The sequence below is a fragment of the Apis cerana genome, linkage group LG7, assembly GCF_029169275.1.
Source record: "Apis cerana isolate GH-2021 linkage group LG7, AcerK_1.0, whole genome shotgun sequence".
Lineage (NCBI taxonomy): Eukaryota > Metazoa > Arthropoda > Insecta > Hymenoptera > Apidae > Apis > Apis cerana.
In genome coordinates, this window is record NC_083858.1 from 2379436 (window position 1) to 2393791 (window position 14356).

The following is a 14356-nucleotide window of genomic DNA, read 5'->3' on the forward strand; positions in this document are numbered from 1 at the left end:
ATCAGTTGACAATAAATATTTATATATCATATATAAAATGATACAGATGTATAAAATGACATATTTACATAAAAAAGTATGCAAATATGCATAAAAAATATATAATTATGAAAGTTTTTCCAATGTGTAATAAAATATATTAAATATCGAAAAACTATAAAGTTCAGTTATTATTAATATTAAATAATTATTGTATATCATTTAAGAATTAAATTTCAATTTTTAAGTATATATAATAACATATTGAGTATTAAATGTAATATTACATATTAGATATCACTTTTTACAATATATTTTTTATGATTAATATAGGATTTTAAAGAAAAAATTAATGGATCAAAAATCTTTCACACAATATTATCAGCACTTATTTAATTATTTTTATTTCGAATTTTAATTTTTTATTTTGGCAATAAATTTGTTCATTATTGTTCATTATTTTCATTATTTAATGAAATTGAATTTATTTTCAATTCAATTTTTAATATTCGATTTTTCCAAACTTTTAGCATTTTATACAAACAAGTCACTTTCACTTTCACAAAATTTATTTTTACATTGTGAAAATTATATTATTGAATTATACAAAATGAAAATTACTCTAATTAATTATAAACAATTTAAAGATGCAAAAACGTAATTTGATTTGGCCTATAATCAGTATTAATCAGTATTGATTGATTATTATTATCGATATTATTTAATTATGAAAATTAGTATTAAATTAATATTTAATCGATAGAAATTAATTCGATGTAATAAATATAACATATGCACGTATATTTTAAAACAAATGCGAATCATATGTATTATCATATTTATGCAAAAAATATATTTCACTGAAATCACAAATCATACTTCTAATCACACAACGTATTTCCGTAAATCATTGTTTTATTCTATAAAAAAATATATTTATGTTTAATAATTATATTTTTATCTATAACTATTTTCTAAAATATACGATATTTAATACAGAGAAAGAAAGTTGTCATTTTACTATCCGAAACGAAAATTCTACCAACCATATTTAATAATTTCGATAATCGAGGTTATACTGTATAGAATGAAACTTACAAGTATCGCTCATTATCGATAGTTCTTCGATATCCCCAATTAAGAATATATGTAAATATTTAATTCTTATTTGATTCTCTATTCTATTTTCCGCTATTTTTCTTTTATTCCCGCAAAAAATTTTAATCTGAAACAAAGAAAATCAGTGAATCAGTAATTGCCTATCTCACACTATTTGAAACATCAGTTTCGCAAAGAAGAGACTATCGATATCGGAGAGTACGCGATATCGAGCTCTCGCGTGCAATATCCCCCAGTCAATAACATCTTCCGGACATTTATGCAACGTTCAGAGAGTTGCTATCAGTGACCATCCTCCTCACTGGGTATCCACTGCAAACGTTCTATGCATATCGAATAGGATCGTCCGGTACAATGACCACTTTTCGTGGGCGAAACTTAACCTGCATACGCTCGGAAACGTTATCGATACATGTTCTCCATGTCGTCATTGACGTTCTCTCTGTTCACGTACGATACGCGTGACTCCATGTACACGTTTGTGTGAGTGAAGGATCCGGCCAATAGGATCTGATCAACGATCACATGGGACGAATATAGCGCTATCCTTCGATAGTTACGAAGACTGTCGATTCTAGAAAGTTGATGTAGAAGTGCTATATCATGGTAACGAGGATGTGGAATAATGAAAGTGGATCAATTTTCGGTCACTGGGTCGCCTTATGCTGGAACATCAGATTTGTGTCGAGTAATATTGTTCCGTAAATCTTTTGCGGGAGAAAATGCATTTACGCTTGGAAAAGACTGTTGTGTGTGTTCAACTTGTGGTATAAGAAAAAAGTTCTATAGTCTATGGTTATATACACTGGTACGGCAAGAATGCTTCGTTTTTCATTCTTTTCATTCTTGATACAGAAAGAACGTTATTTATCTTGTTGTGTGGATTCGTTTATATTTTATTTCGATATATAATTTTAATTATAAATTGATTAATCGATGTCAAAAGAAAAATCTTTCTTTCTCCAAGAAAACTGATTGTTGAAATATTAAATTAACATAAAGTACAATTAACAGAAGTACAATTAATACAGTATGCGTTATTGGAGATCAAAAATGAATCGTATTTTAATAGTTCTCAACAGAGTCGAATATTTTAGTAAATAGTTCGTTATCCAGCGAATATAAGTAGCAGTGTAACAGATAGGTTAGACATCCCATAAAAGAAAATCGTACTTTCACGAATAAAGTTGAACAGGGTCATATTTTAACAAATAGGTTGTTATCTAGTGAAGACCGGTTACGTTCTGATGAATAGGTCGCTGGTGAATCGAAATAAGCTGTCTTCGGGGAAAATAGACGGTCTTTTAACAGGAACAAGTCAGTCCACAGTAACGAACATTTCGTCTCGGGAAAACACAAAACGAACGTGAATTCGAATCTGAAAATCGTGTTCTACGGATAAAATAATAATTCTTTACTTTTCGATACTTTCGTAGTTTTCCAATACTCCTAACTGAAACTTGTTTTAAAAAGTAAAAAAGTGAACAATTTTCTAGGTTAGAAATTTTTACGTCGATAAACTCTTATCGAAATAAAATATAAAATTAAAAATAATAAAAATGAGTGACAAAATAAAAATAGTAATTTTATATTTTTTATTCTTTATTCAAAACATTTCTACTCAATTCTTTTATTTGATGAAAATTATTATTTTTAAATAATGACGTAAAGGTTATTATGATCTCAATTTTCTCTAAATTGAAAACTTATTTGATTACAACTCTTTTATTATTATTTTTATTTTATTTTATTATATTTTAATATTTCACCACACTATTCCATCTTTAACATCGGTTAACCACGATTTTCACTATTTCTTCAGGAACAATTCTCTATTCGCGCGAAATTTAGTTGCGAAAACAAAATTGACCAACATCGAGGAATCACTGCGAAGGAAAAGCGGGGAACAGAAGTTGGGCATGCACGTGAATAGGTCGACTAATTGCGATCTCGAGAAACTGGTACGCGAAATTTACGGGTCTTTGTCCCGTTAAATGCGGCGCTGAGACTTTTATCGATGCCTCTCAACCGTGTTCCGTTTACGAGTCAGCAAGAGCGTGCGAACACGTAACACGGCATCGTGTTATTGTTCGTTGGGTGCAAGTTCGTTCACCCGATATGTCTGTAACGTTGTAACTCATAGTCGAATTCACCAGGTGTGCGAAGCGCGAGCCCTCACGATGGTTTCATCCCCCTTAACCACTCCCTCCCCGCGATAGTTTGAAACGTGAATATTCCGCGATGTGTATCTGTTTTCCATTGCGAGTGTAACGCGACGCTAAGTCCTTCCACCGTGACGCTGTTCTCGGTGAAATAGATCCGTTGTTTGCGACAATTGTTGAATCGTTCTGTTGTGGAATTGGGGAGCGATAGATAACGGGGATGTTACGGTTAAGGGCATTTATTAAATGCTAGACAGTAAAGGTTACCTTCACAGGATACGAAAGAGAGTTGCTCCTTTGGTAAATGCTTCTAAATCTTTCTGTTTTCTGTTTGTTTTGGAAGGGAAATATCTTGGAATTCTTATTCGGAAATTCGATCGTTAATTCTGGAATTTTTTAAAATTTACGAAATCACTGTAGGATATTTTTAAACCATTGAATCGATAAAATATTCGTTATAAAATTAATCTTATTTTTTTTTTTCATCTTTTATATACTGTTTTTTACAAATTGAATTTTCAGATGCATATGAAAGAGAAATTTAACAACTTGCTAAATTATTATATAATTGATATATATTATAAATTACATGATTTAAATTATAATATAAAAGAAGAATTATTAAAGAAAGAAATATTAAATTAAATAAAATATTTGGAAAATTTCAAATAAATACAGTATTATTCAAAAAATTATTGATACGTATTTACACGCGACTATTTCAATAACAATATAACAAATAATCAACATTGAGAAATTAATCATTACTATTAATAATAAAAATGTTGAATATTAGACGTGATCAGAAAAATGTATTATATATATTTTTAAAAACATGCTTCAAATATATCGATGAAGATGGTTTGGACTATCAGAATATTTCTGTTCATGAAAATATGAATATGAGGGAAGAAAGTTGTAAGAAGGATATACCTTTTAGGATTTCCATTGAAAATGTGCCCTTTCATAAAGAAATCTATAAATTACATTAAAATTCATGAGGAATGAATTAAGCTCCCTGAATAAAATTCTGTGGTCGTTATTCCAATAAAGTCATGCCATTTAATATATGCTTAATTAATTTTAAAAAAGTATTGAATATTATTATGAATATAATGTCCATCTGAAAAGAATATTTAAAAAAATAAAGATTATCTTAAAATTTTAGAAGCTCACTTAAACAAAATTTATTAATTTATTAATATTAAATTATAATGAAAAAATCAAACTTCTTATTTGACAATTAATCATACTAATCTTTTATAATAATGTTTTAGATTGTTAGAGATATGACAAAATATTTGGATGAAGGATTCTATTTTATACTGATTATAAATCATCATATATATATGAATCCCAGATATTTTAATTAACAAAACAAGTAAGTGTTCGTTTTAACAATTATCTATCTTGGATACCCATATAATCTACATTTTCAAAATAAAATATGACTTATTACTCTTTATTAGTATTATTACTAGTCATTGGAATTATATTTCCGCAAAATTTCAAATTAATGATCGTTTAATAATGATAACTTTGATTTACTATAAATTTCAAGAGTTTATAATATTGTAATAACAGAATTTATTTTACAGTAACCAATTGTACTTCGATACCTGTTGAATTTTGGGAACATTCCATGTTAATTTAATGATCCGAGGACTATAATAGGAGCTTTGGTTCATTTTTAAATGATTAAATGTTCGTGAACCACCATAGAAAGACCCTCTTCCTCCGCATTATGATTGTACACCGTGGAGTTAAGTTGATCGCGAGTTGACGTGTTACGCATGAATGGCCATCGAAATCATCGCGCTTGGGCACAATTACGATGCCAGATAACAGAACTGTCGGTCAATCAGAATAGCCCATTAATTGTCGATGCGCAAAAACGGAAATCAGATAATTGGATTTCTGCCGCGTATCGGTCCGGCTATACATATATCAATGCTCGAATTATGAGACGATTAATAATCATTCAACTATCATCAATCATCTTACCATCTTATGAGGGTGTTTGTTGATTGCCAATTGAAAATTTTAAAACAGAGACAGGCCCATTTTATTTGAAATGAAATAACGATGTGTGATTATTTTATATAAGGTAAGAGAAGCAACTATATTTTTCTCTGTATTATCTTGTTATTTGGTCCTTTAATATGTTATAATCTTTATAATATAATGATTATGTGAAAGCATAATCTATTCCAATATTTCAATCTTCTAATTTTTTAGCTCTCAATTGGCAATTTTTATTAATGATCATTTTTCTTATTTCAATAGTGCCCAATTTTAAAAAGATACACATTAAATTATCAAACAATTTGATAAATTATGAAAATATAAAATACAGTACAATTATCGAGATCAACATTTTCGAGATATCGGTATTCAATTTGAATGTTGAAACATTATGAGTTAAAATTAGATATTAAAAAACGTTCTACGTTTTTATTCCAACACGTTTGTGTCTCTGACACAAAGTATGTATCGATTCTCGTATTTTAAATTTATCTAACTTTTATACAAAATATTTAAGCGCCTCTCTCAAAACTGATCCTTCTAAATCGATGTTAAATGAATTACAAGAACGATAGACATTTATCCAAATATTCTCCGTTTAAGCGCGTCGTTTCCTTTTTTCGAACAAATTCACGTGTGACCGCATTAAAAAGCGTTTCCCGGTCACGATTCGGTAACATTCCGTCGCGGCAAGTAAATTCACGTTAAACGGTGAATTCGAATTAACACGAGCCTTTTTTTTCTTTTTTTTTTTTTTTACACGGCCAAAGCGAACGTGACCCGATCCGTATCCCGACTGACCGCTTTATACAATTTTAAAACAAAATCGAAACGAAAAAAGAAAAGATGGGGAGAGGATAAAAAAAAATATGAAACGGAGATTAAAAAAAAAAATGAAGAAAAATTGCGCTAGTTGGGAGAAGAAGCGTGGGAAACGGTTGACCGAAAAAATTCATTCGTCGATTCGCGAACAAAATCCGGGGAAAAAAAATATACATATCGGTAAATGAAACTGTACAGTTTATAGAATTTTTTACGAACGATCGTTTGACTGAAATATACAAGATTCTTCGATTTATCTTTTCGATGATATCGGGAAGGGAAATACATCGGTTTCGACAAACGGAGGTATATCAAAAGAAAATACGAGTGTACAAAACCTGGTTTCATATATTTTCCTTACTTATCTTTGGTACGCGTAAAAAGATTTTGAAAAAAGAAGAATAAAATAAAAAAAGAGGAATGAAACCGTCGCTTTCCGTCCTCGTCCAACAAAGACGGTGTTTTCGAGAATTGTGAAAATAAAAGGGGAAAAAAGGAAACCTCGTGTAGTTACCTTTAATTAATAATAAAAAAAAAAAAAAACTTATTCACATTCTTTTTTTTTGCATAGACGGAGAAAAAACTTTCTGTCGAAACTATCCACGAGGTCTTCACAAAGAGACATTCAGGAAGTCTCTATTTGCAGTCGTCTCTTTTACCCAGCACTCTTAATTAATAAAAAAACAAGGGAAATTCAGTTTCTCCGCGGAACAAGACAGGATTTTCTGATTTCTATTAAGGTACTCGGTACACACTTCTTTTGTAATCCCTTTTGTATCAAAGATCGACGAGGATGGAAGAAAAATATCGCAAAGAATGTCTGAAAGATTTTGTGAATATCACGTAACGAAGAAATTACTTGATCGTGATTTTAAACACATAAAACAGACGTGTATTTATAAATACATACAATAAATATGGATATAAATATATTTGGAGAATTCCGGATGCCAAAAAAAGAAAAAATTGAAATTTGCATTCTGTCTTCGTTACTCCACTTTCTTCCCGTCTCGTTTCATTTAACACGAGTTAAAATTATTTATAAAATTAATTAAATTACCTCAACGTTTTCGTGTATATTAACTTTTGCGTTTATTTCATTGCTGCAAAATAATATTAAACACATTAGTACTTATATAAATAATATACTTAAAAATAAAATAGTAATAACATTGAACATTTGTTACACATTCGTTTCCGTTTCATTGTATGTATCTCCCAATATTTAAATACTCCACTCTTACTTTATCAAATAATTCACTCCATCGTAACACTCTCTATTTAAATGTTACGGATACTCTGTCCAAGACACTTGTATTTACAAACACAGAAACATTAATTTCGCTCAATGTCTTTTTTAATCTTCTCGCGAAGAAAAATGTTCCCTACGTATTTTACAGTGCCACCAGGCGGAAAGTCTTCGACACTTTCGGCCGCCATTCTTAATTAAAAAGTCCACGCTTGGACGGGGCGTTCGCTACGCCGTTATTAAAACGAATCGCAGGCCTGTTCACATCGGTCCTCGAGTTCTCCCGCGCAGCCTGTTTTCCCGCGGAAATCTCTTGTAATTCCGCACAGTTTTACATTTTAATGCTACCCACCCAAAGACGATTCGTCGTCGTCTGAAAAGTAGTGTGCACGATGTGAAACGGCCCTCGAAGCTGGTGGCCAGGTAGCCTTGGCTTGGCTTGGCTTGGCTTGGCTTGGCGCGGGATTAATTAACGTCAGAGACCTTGGCGAGCTTTTCATGGTAAAAGAAATAAGGAATTTGGACAGCTAGTGGGTATCTCTTATTTCATGTACCTAAAACAGAGGTTGTTTAATTAACGTTACGGTGAATTTTTGCCAATTTTCGTTTTTGCCCTTGTTTCCTAGATTCGAAAAGGATCGAAATCGGTGAATTAATTATTTTATTGTGCTAGTTTTAATTTAATAACAAGAGAAGGTACTTTTTTTTTCGAAACTTTGTGATAGGGATATTTTATTATTGTTTTTAATTTTATGTAATTAAAATGTTTTAATAGGAAGATGTAAATAACGAGAATGATTGCATTTTTAAAATACGTAGAATTGTTAATATCAAAATCAACGAAACATTTAATAAATGATGAAATTTAATCTCACTTTCAACGACGAGAAAATTGATCCAATTTGATTGTTTCTAGCCAACCATTTATTACCATTTAATTTACCGTAATTCTATAAATAAAGATAATAATAAAGATAATAAAAATATCCGGAATAATCCGTCTTTCCTATAAAAATTGATTTCCAGTTCAAGAAAAATCATCATCGATTCCATTTAAAATTTTCCATCCCGGTCATTTTCGTTTCTGGAGAAGAGAAAGATCTGGATGAAAGAATCCGGAATAAGCAGTGAGGATACAACAATAGCTCGAGAAAGTTAACAATCGAGAGAAGCCAGCGAGTGCAGAAATAGTTTCCCGTGCAAAAGCAATTCCTCTTCGTGCCGAGGAAGCATCTCTGATGCAAAAAAAAAAAAAAAAAGGAAAGAAAGAAAAATCATAGTTTTTTTTTTATTCTTCACTCCTAATTCGTTTTGAACAAACCTGTAAAGGTCGGATCGCATTCCGGATTAATTCCACTGATATTTCGCGTTCTTTCATTTATAAAATAAAGTAAAAGCAAATAGTTATCTTTTAATAATTTAAATTATTAAAATGTAAATTTAATCAAAAAAGAAAAGAAAAAATATTGAACAATAAATTTAAAAATTATTACTTTCATTCGTTTTATAATATTTTCTTAATTTAGTTAATATTTTGTTTTTTTTTAGAAAATCTTTTAATACATAATAATCTGACAATAGATCATCATAAAAATTTTTGTAAAGATGTCATGATATTTTCTTACGTTACATCTCGTTTCTGAAATATCAATTTTACGATATAAACTAATTGATAGAAATAAAAGGAAAAAAAGAAACAAAAAAGTTAAAAAATCTTTGCAAAATTTCACAAAATCTATAGAAAATATTTCACAACCCGGAATAACTACAATAACAATTGGATACACTTCATTAAACAACAAAAATAAACAACAAAATAATACTTTTCGTAAAATTATTCAAAAATCTCGATAAAACACAAATCGAACATTAAAATATACTTTTTTCTCTTTCCACGACAATTCGGAACGTGCCATAAATTAAAACTTACAAAAACACATTTTATCCCAAATTTTAAATTCCAAAAACCAATCGTCTTTTAAATCTCGATACGCAAGCCACGTTTAAAATACAGATTTCGATCGTATCGAATATAGCAACTGGATCCCCCTGGATCGACACAGGTTTCGATTTCCCCGGGATAATTGCAAATCTGTTTCGCGCAAAATTCCAACTGGTGCCGCCGCCGCTCGGAAATTATTCGCTGTTTCAAATCGTTAGCCCAGAAATCGTATAATAATTCGCGGCGCGGCGTTCGCCTGCCGGAATCGCGTTTCCGCCCCTACCGTATTTCCGGGTCACGATTCCGGGAGCAGAGAGAGAGAGAGGGGGGGACTATGCATCGTCGATTCCCATCCAAACTACTTATGTACATGTCTACAAGTCTCATCACGATTGTTAATGAGATGGAAATTCGAAACTTTCCGAAAACAAGTATCCCCCTTCCTTCCTAGATTTTGCCCGGAGGATTATTTTGAACTTTCTCGTCAAGTTATTGTACATAGCGTTTGCTGTTTCCAATTAATTCCTCTTCGAATTTAACTTATATCGTTTGTTTATATTCAATTCCTATCCGTATCGAGATAATCGTACTTATTTATCGACGAGTTGATTCATCTTTTAGGATAGTTTTGGAGTCTTTTTTTAGGAAATTTTTGTTATATATTCAGGTAACGTTGAAAAAGATGTGAATTCTTATTTTCATCGTTTTTGTACCGGTTTATAATGGCGAGAGAAAGTTAGAGGAATAAAGTTGTAATGCGAGGGGATTTCTTTTAGGAAATATAAAAATATAAAATATTTTTTGTCTTCCTTGGAGAATGAGAATGCGCGTTAAATATAAACGATTCTTTTTCTTTCAAGTCCACCGCGTTCGCAAATTAGCGACCTGTATTAAGGTCACCTACTTGCACATGGTGCCATCTAAATTTTGTTAATTGAATCCGTAAAACCACCCAACTTTGAATGGCTTAAATTCATGCATGGATAAAAACAGAATATAGAATTTGTGATAGTTTATTATAAAGAATATACATTTGATATAGTATTTTGTGCGATTTGCTATTTTAAAATCTATGCTCTATATATATTCTTCTTGTTGAATTTATTACTATTTCCTCGATTTTCGTTTCATTGATTTGAAGACTCTCTTTTTTTTTTCCTTATTAAATTTTCAATAACTCTCGCACTTCCTTTCATTAAATACTTTGGAAAAGAGATAGAGTCGTTTTTATACGATGCATTAGATCGTAAACTCTTTGGGAAAATTTAGAAAATATATATTGAACGTAGGATCCTATTCTGCTGATCAAGATGATAGCGTAGAACAAAATGTTTTGAAATTTTAAGATTTATAAAAGGGTAGAAAAGAAGCTATAATGATTTCTCTAAATATTATACCGAGTCATATATTATATATCATCTTCACGAAATGCTATTTTTCAGAAATAACTCATTTCTCGTTATATTTTAAAATTGAAAATATATTTTCCCAATTGCAAACTGTAACAATTCTAAGATACTATTTACTCATCTAACAATAGCTATGTCAATAAATCATCTCTGAGTAAAACTTTCCTAACGATGAACTCTAACTTCAGTTTGCATTGATAATCTGAAGATTGGAACAAGTCAAGTGTATTACTCCTTTCACAATTCAAACAGATGTTTAAACCAGAATTACGAATAATTTAACGCAAAAACATCGAATGAATTTACATAAAAAAAGGGAATAAAAATACGAGATTATTATTTTTTTGAGTAAAATAATGAATTTTCTTCGAATCTTCATTAATATCACAACTTACTGTAACTTTCCTTTTTTAAAAATTACAAAATAAAACGTCTATCAAAAGCAGATAAAAATCTTGTATCTCCTCCTATCTCATCCTCCATTTCTACCCCTTTCTTCTAATAAAAACAAAGCGGGAAGATCTCCAATCGCTTACCTTATTTTCTTGCCAAGACGTCGAAGATCGCATCGATGAATCGAGAAGTAATAAGAGAAGTAAGATTCTCGAAGAATCGATGGACGGAGATAGGAAGTTTGGAACGTCGTCTTTGTAAGTTGAACTGTCGAGAAGGCGTGTTTGGCTGGAATGGAAACGTGTCCTCGCAACTTAAAGTCAAGTTGAAAGGATGTCCCCGAGTGTTTCGCAATCGGATCGCACAGTTACACATCAACGAGGGGGGGAGTTGTTTAAGTAGTAAATAAGTGGTGAAACAATCGAAAGAAGCTGATAAAATGGAAAAAGAATAGTTGGGGAGAAAACTTATCGAGCAAGTTGAAATAAGCAAGTTGGCTCGACCAAACTTCGTACCTTCCCCTATATGCATACTAAATATTCATCTCATAGTTAAATACTGTATATATATATATATAGCATACTATCGTCGCTTACGAGACTACTCGATTCACGAGTTAGAAATTTTGATATAGATTATATATTAATATCACGTACGTATATCAGCGATTAAATATTTGTCTCTCTTTTATTTATTATATTTTCATTAAATTAAAAATCGAGTTATCTCTTTTCTTCCTATTTATCTTCTTATCATTGAATCGTATATATTCCCTTTTATACATATAAATATATAATTTAAATCGTTACTTTTACTCGTGTTAAATTTTTCCTTCTATTTCGAACGCGTAAAAATTAATCCCCGACAATTTGATTTATCGAAAATTAATCGATAATTTTCAAACTTGGACACAAATATCCCGGAATATCTTCCCGAATTTGATATAATTCCCCGATCTGAAAAAACCCTTTCTCGATCGTTCATCCGAGCAAGCCACCGTTCGATCCATCACCTTGAATGAAAGCTTAAACGCGTCAGAGTACTCATCGATGTCGACCCTTCCTCTCCCAAAAACCGCCGCGCGTCACGCGATTCGACTTCCGGGATGAATAATTCCGCGGACACTGCCGATACGGAGGAATAAATAATTAGGGGAATTCGTGGGGATTTTCTTGTTGGCTCGCGACATCCGGCTTATCTTCGACCCCTCCTTCCTCCTCTCCGCGTTCCACCCCCGGGATATTTCTCTCCCTCGTCACGTCCAGCTAGCTGCTGGCAACGCAGCGTCGTGTCTTTGTGCTCCACCCCGCTTCTTTTTCGCCCCTTTTCTTTTATGTTTGCGCTGCCATCCTCCTTTTCTTGCCTCTTCCTCCCCCTTCCACGCAAGAGGAGTTTACGTTACGCTGGCCCTCGCGAAATCTACAGGGTGTTTGAGGAGAAATTTGAATTTCGAGATGAATTTCGTGTTTCCATTTCAATTATAAATGAGAAAAATGTTCGTGGATGAGCGCGAGTTGCGCCTCTCGAGTGATCGAAACGAAGAGAAACGTGAAATGAGAAGAAATACGTGTTAAATTGTTCGTATTTCGAGCACACCCTGTATATATTCCTTCTCGAACGCGCTCTATTTACCCGGCATCCCTTGTTCGCTTCTCGCAAGGAACACGCGCTTCCTTTCCTCCCTTTTATTCCGCGCTGGATTCTTTTCGGGAGGAATTACGAGGAGTATTTCGAGTACGCGTTGAAAGGAACGCCAAAGGGGGTTTTTGATCAGTTACCACCAGCGTTATAGATTCGGCGGTTCCTCGGATGCTAGGAATGGAAACAATGGCGGCAACGAGGCAGTGGAAGAGAACTAATGGGTTGGGAAATTGATTATTTAGTGGGACGGTGGCTGGTCGGTGATAGTCGAGGTGAATTTTTAATGAGATTCCTCGGGGAAAGTTCCGAGTTCGATTGTTTATTTAATGAGCCGATTATATTCGATTCGACAGGAAGTAAAATTATTCGATAAAAATTTCATGCCTTCGAAATACCTTTGATTTAAAATACGGAGGAATATTAAGGTAATATTTCGGTAATGAAAATTTTTCATAATTCTTAATGTTCAAATATTGAATTCTTAATCTTTCAGGATCATACAATATCCTCCATCCGTCGAGAATGTCAGATTCAGAAAAGTGTTGTTCAGAGGAATTAACGAGAACAGTCTAAAGAAACACAATTTTTCATGTCTCTCGAATTAATTGATAATTCGCTAACGTAATAATTTTTTCTTATAACCTTTCAGCAAAGAGAAAAGTGAGCAGATTCTCTCGAGTTCGAAGGGGATGTAATATCTCTCGAAACATTTTTTCCACGCTTCCTCCCATGGAAAACTTTCCCCAACTTGTCCCGATATTCGTGGCACGGTCCAAGTATTGTTATCAATGAATCGGTAGAAAACTCACGGTGCAAAGTATCGAACGGCCATTATTACCTCCTCGAACCCGCCATCCCCTCGGGGGGCTTGTGAGTAATGCTTATTACGTCGTACCTTCGATAACAAGCCACATCTCCCTCCTCCCTTTTGTCACTATCGTTAACGAAATGAAACGAACACGAAATAAAAGAAGAAAAGAATATATATATAACTGCAGTTGGAAATTGTTCTTGTCCTCGAATCGGCTTCGTTTAAAATTTTATCGAATAATTAGCTCGTTTTGTGAAAGCTGCTTAGAGAGGATGATCGAAATTTGACGAAATTTCACGACAGAGGATTCGAGGATTTAAAGAGGGATGAAATTGTAAATGAAATTAATAACGACGATAAGAATGTGTTATAGAATTTGAAGTTCATCGAAATTTTATTTACGGTTTTATTATTCAATACTACTACTTCATAGTTGGCACCTATTTGTTTTTCTTAAATAATTCAATCGTTTTGTAAACAGATACATCACGTATAATCAAAATATATTCCTTCAAAACTCGTACATTTATATTTATCGTCTTCACTGGCCAGTCAACAGAATGATAATCGTCATATCAACCGAAATGACTGTCTAACAAATAATTTTTTAAGAACGAGGAATAATTAAGAATGAACCGCGGTGCAGTAATTGGATGAAAAATTACCGAAGACAGTAGATACAAAGGAAAGAAGCGGATAAATTGGCATTAACGTTAAAAGTACATTTCGAATGATATTCAAGATAACAAGCAGCCTTAATTATTGGATTAAACTTGGTGCACGAGACAGGAATTAAACTTGAAA

At 32.3% G+C, this 14356-nt stretch overlaps 1 protein-coding gene and 2 long non-coding RNA genes across 13 annotated transcripts in view; 2 read left to right on the forward strand and 1 right to left on the reverse strand.

Annotated features, from left to right (window-relative positions):
• Positions 1-14356, forward strand: part of LOC107994275 (venom dipeptidyl peptidase 4) — a 216983-nt gene that overhangs the window by 129004 nt on the left and 73623 nt on the right. The gene's annotated exons all lie outside the window — the stretch shown is intronic.
• On the forward strand, positions 664-5366 carry LOC133666484 (uncharacterized). Its single transcript, XR_009830688.1, has 4 exons — positions 664-1906; positions 2921-3059; positions 4538-4641; positions 4859-5366. It is a non-coding gene; the product is annotated as an uncharacterized LOC133666484 (long non-coding RNA).
• On the reverse strand, positions 6982-8339 carry LOC133666485 (uncharacterized). The gene is made up of 2 exons (XR_009830691.1): positions 7279-8339; positions 6982-7210 (listed from the first exon to the last, which is right to left on the reverse strand). It is a non-coding gene; the product is annotated as an uncharacterized LOC133666485 (long non-coding RNA).